This window comes from Silene latifolia, chromosome 10 (genome assembly GCF_048544455.1).
Source record: "Silene latifolia isolate original U9 population chromosome 10, ASM4854445v1, whole genome shotgun sequence".
Classification (NCBI taxonomy): domain Eukaryota; kingdom Viridiplantae; phylum Streptophyta; class Magnoliopsida; order Caryophyllales; family Caryophyllaceae; genus Silene; species Silene latifolia.
The window spans coordinates 131,903,346-131,916,847 of NC_133535.1; the positions used below are offsets into that span (position 1 = coordinate 131,903,346).

A 13,502-nucleotide genomic window follows, 5' to 3' on the forward strand; every position below is an offset into this window, starting at 1 on the left:
GTGGTTGTTATGCACTGGGCACGTTAATTCGTGTTGTGATACGAGTATTTTCGTGTTGTCATAGATTTTTGTTTGTTTACTGCTGTTTCCTGTCAGTGTCGGTCGGGGCATATAGATCGTTGTTTTGTTTCCCGATGTTTCTTACACTCCAAGAAAATTTGTATTGTGCAACAAAACTTTTCGGCGCCCAAAGTGAGATTTTCGTCGCCCATACACTTGTGCGACAAAATCTGGGTCGTCGTGGCTTCGACGCCCAAAAGTCGACGCCCTTTCATCTTTGTGCAACAACAATACCTTTCGTCGCAATTAAAAACTTTGTTCAACAAATTGTTGTCGCCGCCTATTAGAAACATTGTGCAACGAACTGTTGTCGCAGCCCAAGATGTGGTTTTGTGCAACAAAATTTTTCGTTGCCCAATAGCTAGTTTGTGCGATGACATGTCTTTTCGTCGCCCATTATAAATTTTATCCAACGAATTAAAGCTATGCAATTTCCAATTTAAATCGCATTAAAGATGCAATTTGCAATTATAGACACAATATGTAATTCCCTACCTGACTTATAGTCAACCCATATTTCTCTTGAGTTATAGTTGGTTCAAATTAATGAAAGAGATGACTTTGTTAAAATTAAAAAATTAACATTAGTAAGGTTATTACATACAACAAGCTTCTTATACATATTTGATGCACCTCACAATAACTTAATAAACCTCTAACTTTGCATCAATGCACTAGACTTCAGCAAAAAGGCTCTTAATGCATCGGTGGTAAACCAAAAAAGGGCTCCAAATATGTAAAAACAACCTCCTTCAACATCTCGTTTCTCCAAAAAATATCTGAGATCAACGACGCGTTTGTGTGATATCGTTCATATTAGCATGCCTCCTGTACGGAAAGATGTAATATATTGTAAAGCAAAGTTTGATAGCGCATAAAATTGCAATGTAAGGTATTTTAAAATGTTTTCTTCATGATGGGGTGGGACTTGGGAGTGCTAAACCTGTTTGGTACTAAAATTAAGCTACAATTGACAAGCAGTTATCAGTGTACTGCTCGTTTTGTTTCTAAAAGACTAAGCTACTGTGTTGTAAGTTTTGGTTCAGAAATGGCGTAAGAAAAAGACACAAGGAACAAGTCTTTCCTCATTTCGTCCAACATTCTTTGCATCATCTCTAAGCTTCTGCAATATTCAATTGCGCCTAAGTTGATTTTAGTGACCGATGCTTTAAGCTCTAAGTTTCTCCGATAAAATTTGTCTTTCTTCTGCATGAAGGAGGAATATGACACAAAATTGCACAAACGTAACCTAATAAATAAAGATGATATTAAGACAAGCTATAACATATTCATAACATAACTTGGATGTTTCAGTGCACAAATCACTTCCAAAATATTACAAGAACAATCCAACTCATATTACAATGGCTTGATCTGTCCAACTACGGAAAGAGAAGTAACATAAAAATTGAGAAAACAAATTTCAATTGGTAATCGCAAGAAAATGTCAAACACAGTAACAATTTCATGTTCATACATACAAAATTGAGACAACAAATTTCAGTGCACAAATCACTACAATTTTATGCACACATAAATGTCAAACACAGTAACAATTTCATGTTCATACATACAAACTTTGAGCCTTAATATGGATGATATGTTTGGGCTTACAACTCCGAAAGGGACTAGGCTGATCGTTGTGCCCACATATCGGCTAAAACACTCGCTGACATGAAACCATGAGTATCTGTAACAAAGCAAACATTCCTATAAAACTAAGCACACGGATGAAATATGAACACATTGAAAGCTATATATGAAGTCAGTTTCACTTTTCTATTTTCCAAATGGTTTTCTCAATTTGATGTTTTCCAAGTTCGACAACAAGATAAACTATTTTGAATTACAGAATATTTGCACTTAAAGTTTTACATAAGCATATTGTAGAATGATGATTTTACAGCCACGATAGTCAATTAGTCATCTTCAGTTTCACTAATGCTATAAAATGATGTATCTATAACAGGATTCTGATCATAGCAAGACTCACTACCGAAATGGATACTAGTGAACCAATGTAATATTTGATGACTAGATACTTTGCAACTTCTAGTTGAGCCCCTAAGGCATGAATTTCATGAAAAATATGTTTTTAAACCAAGTTATAATAGAAAACATAGGTAAAAATCTAACGGAGAATTTTCACTTGAGCGTTAGCCATCACATCTCATAATATCAATACTATAATAAACTTATCTGACATGGTTTTTAGATGTGTGACCAACCCATTAACCCTTGTAGACATGTGTGTTTCATACAAGATTATAGGAAGCCAGAAAACCATCGAAATACATTAATCAAAATATCCAATTCAATTACACAGAAAAATTAGGTTGTTCAAAACAAAAATATTAGCATAATAAGAGTCAAGACAACACATTTAACATATATAGAATCTTAAAACAGTCTTCAAAATTCCTTAATTAATGAGCAATTTAATTAATGAAAAATGAAATAAAACCTTAAAAATTACAAAAATTACCTGAATTGAAGCTTTGTTCAAAAGCACAAATACAATGAACCTGCAAAATAAATTGAATTAGAGTACCAAAAAGAAAGGGTAAAGACTTAATCCAAAGACTATACTATCGTTGCAATCTGGGTCATATGTTGCTAACTTGCTACCATTGTTGTATGAAATCAAATTCAAAAGAATTTTAGTAAAATGGAAAAAAATACCCGATTTTTGAGATGGTGAGCGAAAAATCATCAAAGCACTTGTTTATTTCGTTCGATTTCCTTCGATTATGCACAAAATCACTGAACATATTGAATTTTTAGGGTTTATGCCAGTACTTGATCGAAGAGAGAGATGAACAATTTGTATGCAGATGACATTGATAAAGATTGATATGACAATTCAATTGAATTTGGAAGAATATTTGAATTCACAAAAAGATGAAATTTCAATCTAGAGCATTTGATAAAAAAGAGAGAAAATTAGGTTTACTGGGGAAATAAGAATTGGGGATTTCTTGGTTTGGGCGAAAATTTTAAGCCAAATTTTTGCGCCTTTTCTTTAATCAAGGGCGACGATATGAGTGGTGTAAGAGCACCAATTTATTACTAGTTTTATACCCGTGCAAAAAAAATGCACGGGTTGTAACAACAGATATTAAGTGTTCAATGTCCTAATAATATATATTGTTCATAAAGACGGTATTGAATTTAATCGGGCCTCTTATTTATTATTGTAACCACATATAATGAATCGAGCTTCGTTATTCAAATGTTAAATTTAAATGGACGGTATTGAAATTGTAAATATGATATTGTTGACGATGCCTGATTACTAAATAAATGTTTTTGTCTCATAATAATGTTTTGTAAGACTTGTGGTTTTTTTAAAATAAGAAAATTAGTGCTGGTACTTTTTTATAATCATTAAAATCTTTACCATGTGTATTTTTTTTAACATTATAATTATATGAATCTTCTTTAAATTTTGCTAAATTTTGTATATTTCTTAACATTATGAATTATAATTATATGAATGTACTTTAATTCTTATCGAGACTTGCATTTTTTTTGTATAGGAATGTTATTTGGGTACATATCAAAAAGAAAACCAGCTCAAATAATTTGTAGTAATTTTGTTCATTTTGTAATTTTTTTAATTGTTTTAATTAAGATGTATTCCTAACATTTTAGGAAAATATATATGTATAATATGTTTATCAAAAAAGTTAAAACTAAAATTAAAATATCGTAAACTCAGTAATTTGAAAAGGAGAAAAAGAAAAGCAAATCAAGTGAAATAAAGAAAAGCAAATCAAGTGAAATATAGGAGAGATGGTAATTAAATGTGTAGGATGAACATGGGGGGTCCTACCTAATTTTTTTCTTTTTAATCTTTAAAAACCATGGACCAATAGGAGGACTTTATTGGCTTCAGCTTTTGTAGATAAGGAATTTCGTTGCTCCAAAATCAACGCTTGGGCGACAAATATCAATATTTGTTGCACAATAGAATATTGGGGCGACATAAAATTGTTTCGTCGCACAAAGGCTACGCTTTAGCAACGAAAAATGGTTTGTCGCCCATGTTAATATCATTGTGCGACAAGTCTAAAATTTGTTGCCCATATTAAGTTGTGTTGTCGCCCAAACCAATTTTTCTTCTAGTGTTACCAGTGTCGGTTTGGGAGTGAGAATAGAGTATGATATGAAAGAGAGTTAAGTATGGTTCTGTTGATGTCATGGTATAGTAATATTGTGTTAATGGGACACAGTTGTGAGAGGTTGTTACAGTACTTTTAATCTTGTTTTAGATAAGGCGTTGGTGGACATAGTTGTGGCAAGAGAATTATGGAACATGTGTGGTATCGAACTGGAACTACAGGTGGTTTATAACCTCTTTTATTGGGACCTAGTATCATGTTGAGTTATGGAGGAGTTTTCGGCGATAAACAGGAGAACTTGAGGATCTAGCATGAGTGTGTGTAACAATTGTGGATCGTGAGTTATGATTGTGGGATTAAGTGCATGTATAAATAAGTATGTCATTTGGCGGTAATGTTGAAGAGATGGAGTAGTGGTTATACTGAGGATTTTATGATAAAGGTTAGATGGAGTGCATAATAATTGGAGGCGCGAGAACTGTTAGGAAAAGAGAGCCCTGGATATAGGAATGGTTGTAAGTGTTGAGGTTATAGTGGGTTATCGTTGACACGCGGTGGTAATGGGGATTATGGGAGGTATAGCAAGGACCTAGTATTAGTGAGTTACGAGGACGTAACATTTATCTTAATAGGGTAGGATGCGACAAGAGAGTCTGATGGTCATAAGGTTGCAACTGGAAGTTTGAGTGTTGGTTTACAAGGATGGGTTGTGTGATGGACGATTTTATTACAGGTAATGGCCGTGCTTGTAGTAGTATGATGTTTAGGAGTGTGAGTGAATTTTGATAGTGATTGGGTGATGATGTTTATGCGTGTGAGTAAACTTTGAGGACGAAGTTCGTTTTAAGGGTGGTAGAATGTAACACTCCGTTTTGTGGTTGATCTTGTTTGGTGGTTTATCTTGGTACTGAGTTCTCTAGTGAGCGTTAGGGACGTAAGACAGAGTTGGCAACACTTATGATATAGGTATTCTATGGTATTATAGAGTTAGGTGAGTTATTCTACGGTTGATGTTATGTTCTGAGTTGCGAGGTTTAGATAGGCGTTGTTAAGCGAGTGAGCGTCGAGAATGTAGGATGAGAGTTGAGTGATGTTGGTTGGCTGAGTGGTATGTGTGTATGCTTTGTTTTGTGTATGGTATGAACTTCGGGGACGAAGTTCTTTTTAAGGAGGGAAGACTGTAACACTACGGTTTTCCTAAGCTGGTACTCGGCCGAGTATGGCCTACTCGGTCGAGTAAGGAGTGTCGTGTTTTCTGGAAAGTTTACTGCCAAGGAATACTCGGCCGAGTATGTGGAATACTCGACCGAGTAGAGGGTACTCGGCCGAGTATACTCTATACTCGACCGAGTATCTGGTCTGACGGAGATTATTTCCGCGGTTTGATTAAAATGATTAGGGAAGAATAAATAGCGTGTTAAGCAGTTTCTAATCAGTTCTATAGCATTATTTTACAAAACCTAACGACGTTCTAAACTTCTCTAATCATCTAAATGTCTTCCTAAGCCAAGGGTGATCGATTGTGAGCTTTTGGATCTCGTTATCGGTGTCGTCTATGTTAGTAAGTCTCTGGTATTTCTAATCGGTTTATTATTGTTATTGTTAGAATTGTGCAAACCTTAATTTGGTTAATTTGGGGGAATGGTTTATAGTGATGGTATGTGGTTATCTGTTGTTGTAGGTGACGATGTGGTATTTGTTATGCATTTGTATGATTGATTGCAGCGTAGTGGATTTCAAAAAGGTAGGGTTTCCCTACTCAGTTTATTGTTTAATTGAATTAAGATGTGTGCCGTCATTGATTGATTCGATTGATATTGTTGATTGATTGTTGTTGGTGGATTGGAGTATGGGTGTTGGAGTTGTGATGGTTATTGATGATGTTCGCAAGGTGCGTCCTCGGCTGAGTGGAGTCACTTGCGGGAGTGGCTTCACGCCCTAGTTTCGCCCTCTGTGGAAACCGCCACAGGAGGGGATGTGTGATGCGTGTCTTTTATATGATGTTTTACATTCCATTTTACACGCATTTCAGAGCTCATTCATGTAGTTTATGCTACATTTCTCCCTATTTCCGTCTACTTCCGTATTTTTGTACATTATTGCAGAAATGTGAAGAATCCAGCGGAAATCGAGCTAAATCCGTCCCCGAGTATCCCGCATTGCATTTGACGTGAAGTATTCGCTTAAGGAACAAGCTTGTGCGCAATTCAAGGCCCAAAAACAAATCCACGAGATTATAGAAGTCAAGTAGCAACTCAGCGATCGATCGACCACTACCATCGGTCGATCGACCAACCAACTGCGGTTCCGAAGCTATCAGACATCAAGAGCGATCGATCGATCGCCATGCTTAGTCGATCGACCAAGCTGCTATCCCATTTAGAATTAAAAGATCGAGGAACTTGAAGCCCATTATGTTTAGGTTTTGTTAATAAGTGTTACGTATGTTTGCTATATAACGTAACCTAGAACATCGATCTGACATCCGTTTTGATCCGATTTTTATCTAAGTTTTACACAAGAATATTCGATTTCTATTAGGGTTCGGAATATTTTTTTAGCATTGGAATTTCGTTCTTATTCTTAATCATTCCTCTGCAATCTCGGTATTCTTCTGCCTTATTTCGATTCACTTTTATTTCGTTGTTAGTATAGAATTGCTAGTTAGGTTCCCGAAATCGTTTTATCGTTGCATGTTAATTATTTATCTTACCGCTTTAATTATGAATTCATTACTTTTATGCCCTAGTTTTATTGTTGTTATCACCCTCAGCATGAGTAGCTAAATCAATTGTGTTAGGATGTAGGGGAATTGCAGTGTAGGCGGCAATATAATGAACACGGCCTGATTCGCGTGTTGGTCGATCGACCACCCTACCCGGTCGATCGACTGACCACGTGAGGTTTTATTTTCGTTTTAATTGTTTTAATTCTTTATTCGACGAATCGAGTGCACACGACTAGTTGAATGCTTAGGATATGACTGACCCATTAGATCGAGAGATAGGGACAGTTGCTAGATCACCAATTAAAATGACTAAACTATGCTGAGATCGAAAGATAGGTAAAGTTTAGACCGTAAATCACTTTTCAGGACGAAAGTTAGTATTAGTGATATTAGGGACCTATAGCGAGATCGAAAGATGCTATTTGTTAAGAGTGGACCGAGAGGACCTCTTTATTTCCCGCCTCATGTGTTTGATTTAGACCTGTTTAATATGCTGCCGTCGAAACTATAACGAACCGATCATCCTAGTACCTCTTTTATACTTGATTTTATATATTTCATTAGTTTACTTTTCTTTTATTGTTATTAGCTATAGACCAAACCCAATCAAACCCCCACCTTTTGTTACCTTAGACCGAATTTAAACAACTAGAAATTACGTCCCGCCTCTCGTGGTTCGACCCGACTGCCGCTAGCTATAGTTGTAGTTGGAGTTTATAAATATTATTTTTGACACCTCACGACGGGTATCAAATTTTGGCGCCGTTGCCGGGGAGGCAATTGTTTTAATTTTTAGTTGTTTTTATTCAGTCTTTCTTTAGTTTAAGGGACTTCCGTTCCTTAAACTTTTCTTATATTCTTTTTGTAGTTTCTTCTTATGCGCAGGTCACAGGGTGGTGAACTAGTACCATTAAATCCTGAGATCGAGAAATCCTTGCGCGATTTGCGACGATCACAAAGGGTATTACTGACAGAGGAAGAGCTGAGTACTCTGTCAAGCTACTACGAGAACGCTCTGTTCGAAGGAGATCCCCCTACATCTCCCGCTTCAATTTCTTCAGCGGAGACAGTTACTTCTCCAGAAATCCCAGTCATGGCTGAAGAAGAAACCATTGCTAGTCACTCAGAGCCTACAGCTGCGAATCTCTACAAAGGATTCGAACTACCTGGGGAGGCGATAAAATTCGAGCCAAAGCCTTCCTATATTAACCTGGTTGAGAGAAACCAGTTCGGGGGAGCTGCAAATGAAGATGCAGCCAAGCACATGGAGATTTTTATTGACTATTACTGCTCTATACCCCCGCCGGCCGGTGTGACCCAAGACCAGATCAAGGAGACCATGTTCATTTTCTCCCTTCGTGATGCTGCAAGAGAGTGGTATAGAGATATGGACCGAGCCGCCCATGGGATCACCGACTGGAATTCCTTAGCCCTGGCATTCTACAAAAAGTACTTCTCTGCCTCGAAGACGAATGCCATTAGAGCTCAGATCACGAGCTTTAAACAAGGGCCTGATCAGAACTTTCATGAAGCATGGGTCCGTTTCAATAAACTGGTGCGAACCATACCGCACCATGGGTTCGAAAAATGGAGTCTTTGCAACCAGTTCTATAATGGGTTGTATGACGATCAGAGGGCTATTTTGGATGCTGCAACCAATGGCCGATTTGCTGAGAACATGGGAGAGACTAAGGGGTGGAAGATCATCGATGATTTGGCCACTCATAAGGCTGAAAATGGGAATTCGAGAGGAAACCAGAGGAGAGCTGCTGAATCTTCCTCTGTTGCTGCACTAGAAGCTCTCACTGCAAGGTTTGACAAATATGAGTTGGGAGGAGCTTCTAAAGGAGGAATGTACCATGTTAACGCTGTTTCAGACGGTCCTTTCGTTTGTAGAAGATGTGGAGCTGAGGGGCATGTCTCAGAGAATTGTTCTGTTCCCTTTGAGTCTTGTGCTGCCTTTCAACACTATAGGCAGACAAACACGTACTATGAGCCGAATGTCCACCCCAAATTGAGGTGGAGTAGCCAGAATGTCCTGAATCCGACTCAACCTCCACAACAGCAGCAACATCAAGCTTATGTGCCCCCTCATCATAAGCAACAACAATACCAAAAACCTCCCTATGTGCCGCAGCAGCAACAATCCCAGAATTCCGATTTTACTGAGTTTAAGAACTTGCTGCTGAAGGAATCCCAAGCTAGAGAGGCCGGGATGAAGCTGCTAGAGAGCCAAATTGCTCAATTGGCTAGTAAGAGTACCACTCGAGCTCCCGGACACTTACCGACTCAAACTGACCAAAAAGAGACCCTGAATGCCATTACTTTGAGGAGTGGGTCTACCCTGGAGGGGCCTGCTATGGTCGAGGATGCCCCTGAAAAGAATGAGGCGGAACCGAGTCAAAAGAAAGCTTTAACGAAAAATAACAAGAACAAGGCGTCTACCGGGTATATCGATCGATCGATCGATATATACCGTCGATCGACGATATGCGAGTTACTGAGCTTCGAACTCGTACAACTCAGTCGATCGATTGAGCAAGGTGGTCGATCGACTGAGACCCCTGCTGATATTGAGTAATTTCGTCCTTCAATGCCCGATAATTTAAGAGACCATTTGTTCCGGGGTTCGACAACTCCGAAAGTATTGGGGCAAGACCCGAGTGCTGATGGGTCCTTCCCGATTCCGAAGTTCGACCCAATGTCGGTCAATGGCTCACATTTGAGACGGTCTGAGGAGGGTTCAAGCTTCAATAGGGAGAAGGTGGTGGACTTTCAGCCTAAGTCCACGGATGCCGGCATGCGAGACTTAGAAGAGAGGGCTAAGGTACTTCTCTCAGCCCCATATCCAGAGAGACTAGTGCCGACAAAGGAACAGGTATCTTTCAATAAATTTGAAAAGGTTATTCGTAGTTTGAATGTACAAGTTCCTTTCCTTGAGTTGGTCAATCAAGTGTCTGCCTACACTAAATTCATGAAACAACTCTTGTCTAAGAAAAAGTCACTTGAAAATGTGCATACTGTCGCATTAACCAAAGAGTCATGCTCTTATTTGTCTCACACTGCACCCCATAAGCTAGAGGACCCGGGTAGCTTTTCTGTTCCTTGCAAAATACGTACCTTCTCTATTGAGAAGGCATTATGTGACTTAGGAGCTAGTATAAGTGTCATGCCCCTGAGTCTAGCTAGGAAGCTCAAACTAACTAGGTTCGCATGATGAGATATGACAAGATAGATGGTGACCCGATCTGCGGTCCAGTCAATAGGAGTCTTAGAGGACATCCCTGTCCAAATAGGGAAGTTTTTCTTCCCCGTCGACTTCGTTGTACTTGACATGCCTGAGGATGCCCACATTCCCATTATTTTGGGTAGGCCATTTCTGCACACCGCTGGTGCAGTCATAGATGTCGGTCTAGGAACCTTGACTTTTAAAGTGGGCAAGCATTCTATTGTTTTTGCCCAGCCGTCTAAGAAAAAGGACCCCATGTGTCCTGTGACTTGTAACACGGTTTCTGACAAGAAATCGTACTTTGTGCTTCCTGATTTACCTATCTCTATTCTTGTTGTAACCCCTTCGCCCCAGATTGGGAGCAAATTGGAGGAAGATTTGTCTATTTCTGATATTGCAGGAGCTGGTTTGGGGAAGGAAGAGCTGCAAGTCACTCTAGCTGCAAAGAAGCCAATCATTTCATGAGGAGGTCTTGGTTGCCTTAGCTATGCCACTGATGAGGAAGTTGATGACGAACCGGTCAAGGCACGGAAGTCCGACTTGGACTTTGATGAGCAAGAAGAGGTCATCGACTGGGGAGATGATGAAAGTGTTGATCCGTTGAGCCATACGGACGTGGAAGCTAAGAAGGGTGCAGCTGAGAAGATAAGCACCGTTGAGGCTACCTCTAGTAGCCAGAAGCCGACGAAGTGGGCCATTCCGTGGCCGTTCTTGATCAACTACTAGTTGATCACATGTTTTCCAAACTTTTTATTTGCTTTTGTTAAACACTTTTTTTTTGCTTTTGTGTGCGCGAAACTTCGCATTTTATTTTGCTTGCTTAGGATTTTATACGTTTTAGACTTTATTTTGGGTTTTGCGCAATTTTGGGCGCGTATTATTGTGCCCTTGCAGGTTTTTAGACCTCTTTAGCTCAAGTAATTGAGCAAATACGAAGAAATAAGAAGTTACAAAGATATCTTGATCGATCGATCAGGCTATGTAGTCGATCGACCGATCTGCGAGTTCCAAGAGCTACTGTTCCTTTCACCCTGGTCGATCGACTGGGCTATGTGGTCGATCGACCGACCTGCACTGCTGTACCTGTTTACGACCTCTCTCCTGCTATGTTTGGTCGATTTGCGGAATTAAAGGAGTTTTCTACTCCAGTTTATCTTCCGTCATTTATTTATTTCTTCTATTTTTCTCAATTTTGCACATAATACCGCTTCATTATTGTCTTTCTCGATTTTATGCGTGGTATTTTGTTTTTATTTTCAGGTACTTATTAGTAGCACTGCTGGCTACTGAAACCCCCTAGCTCACGCTGGTTTGGGGAGGTTTCCTTTTGCTGCGCTTAAAGTCTTGTGAGTTCCCGATTTCCACTTCATGTCATGTTTTATTTGTTTAAATTTCTCGCAAATTCCCGTTTTCCTTGTTTATTTCCTTACATGATTTTGCACAATGGGGACATTGTGCAATTTGGTTTGGGGAAGGGTTTTGCGTCGCATATCATTTGCTTGCATTCACGTTTACATTCTGTTTTGCATTGTTTAGTTCATTTTATATATGTATACCAAAAAATCCAAAAAAAAATTGAAAAAATTCAAAAAATTCAAAAAAATGCACGTTTATTTTAGCATATAGGTCGAGTCGGAACGGTAGTATTTCAATGATGATATTGCATTTGCATCTGTTTTTTGCCTAAGCCTTGCTTGATTAACATGTTTTTAGTAGAATCATATAAGTGCATATCTACGAGTTTTCGTTAATTATTTGCTGAACTTGAGACTTGACTTTGAAAATTGGCAAACTACATCATATTTCTGAGATTAGAGCCTATAACTGGTGACATCCATGACCAGTTTATCTAGGATGTGAGTAGTACTCCTTATGAGGCATGTTACATAAATGTGCATAAATATGAACTCAATCTGCTTAATACTTGTATGCATTCGGTTTGTGGTTAGTTGACACATGTGGTAGAGGTTTCCCCTTATTCGTTTTGCCCATGAACTCCACACTGCCAAAAATATTCTTTTTGTCCCATTTACTACATCCTACATTTAGCCTGCCCTTGTCAAGCTAGTAGTCTTAGTTGTTGGGATTGTTACTTCGTTTTTGGTGGTGAATGCTCTTATTGAGATTTAGTTGGGAGAATGAGGGAGGAAAGAAACAAAGTTGAAAAGGAAAAAAAAAAAGTGAAAAAAAGATTCAAAAAGAAAATGAAAAAAGAGGTTCTGTACTGTTTAAGCGGTCGATCGACTGGCATCATAGGTCGATCGACTGAGGTTCGAGAGAAAGAAAAGAAATCAAATTTGCATAATTCAAATCCTTATCTTTTGGCGATTTTTGCTCCCATGTATTATTCATATCTTATGGGGAGTTAGTTGATTACCTTTATACCTGGAGATTGGAAGATTTGTGCTTGCTACAGCACCGTTTCTTTTATTTTGGAGCAAGAAGAAGGATGTTGCCATATGGTTCCGTTTTGGTACTAGCTTGATCACCTGTACCTCCACTTTTCCATAAATGTTTTGTCTCTTCTTACCCATACCTCACATATCCACATATATACCTCGGCAAGTGTCATGGTCTCTTGTTGGTTGGAATGCATATGTACGGTCATAGAGATTGTTTTCATATTATATTGCAGGCATGTTCTTATAGGCCGTAGTTAGGTGAGTGTCACTACAAATGAATTTTTTCTATCTTTACATTATTCACCTGTGCTTATTTGAGTGATATGAGCGACCCGTGAGAGTCCGATTTGATAAGTCTCTATGGTTGACGATTCAGCAGTTTCTAACGACCCCATAACTCGTTTGCATGATTCATTTGCTAATTAATTGTTGGTCGTGCATTAAATTGGTTTAGGCTTTACATGTTGCATTTCGCTCTGAGATTGAACTCGTTCCATTAGGTCATTAGATCGAGTCTAGTTCTTGCTTGGGGACAAGCAAGGGTTTGGTTTGGGGAAGTTTGATGCGTGTCTTTTATATGATGTTTTATATCCCATTTTACACACATTTCAGAGCTCATTCATGTAGTTTATGCTACATTTCTCCCTATTTCCATCTACTTCCGTATTTTTGTACATTATTGCAGAAATGTGAAGAATCCAGCGGAAATCGAGCTAAATACGTCCCCGAGTATCCTGCATTGCATTTGACGTGAAGTATTCGCTTAAGGAACGAGCTTGGTGCGCAATTTAAGGCCCAAAAGACAAATCCACGAGATTATAGAAGTCAAGTAGCAGCTCAAGAAGTCGATCGACCACTACCATCAGTCGATCGACCAACCTGCGGGTTCCAGAAGCTACTGTACACTGAAGAGCAGTCGATCGAATGCCATGCTTAGTCGATCGACCAAGCTGCTATCC

At 38.7% G+C, this 13,502-nt stretch overlaps 1 long non-coding RNA gene across 1 annotated transcript; it reads right to left on the bottom strand.

Moving 5' to 3' along the window:
• Positions 1-1,107: 1,107 nt before the first annotated feature.
• On the bottom strand, positions 1,108-3,065 carry LOC141609193 (uncharacterized). Its single transcript, XR_012527280.1, has 3 exons — positions 2,743-3,065; positions 2,546-2,585; positions 1,108-1,266 (listed from the first exon to the last, which is right to left on the bottom strand). It is a non-coding gene; the product is annotated as an uncharacterized LOC141609193 (long non-coding RNA).
• Between the last annotated feature and the right edge of the window lie 10,437 nt (positions 3,066-13,502).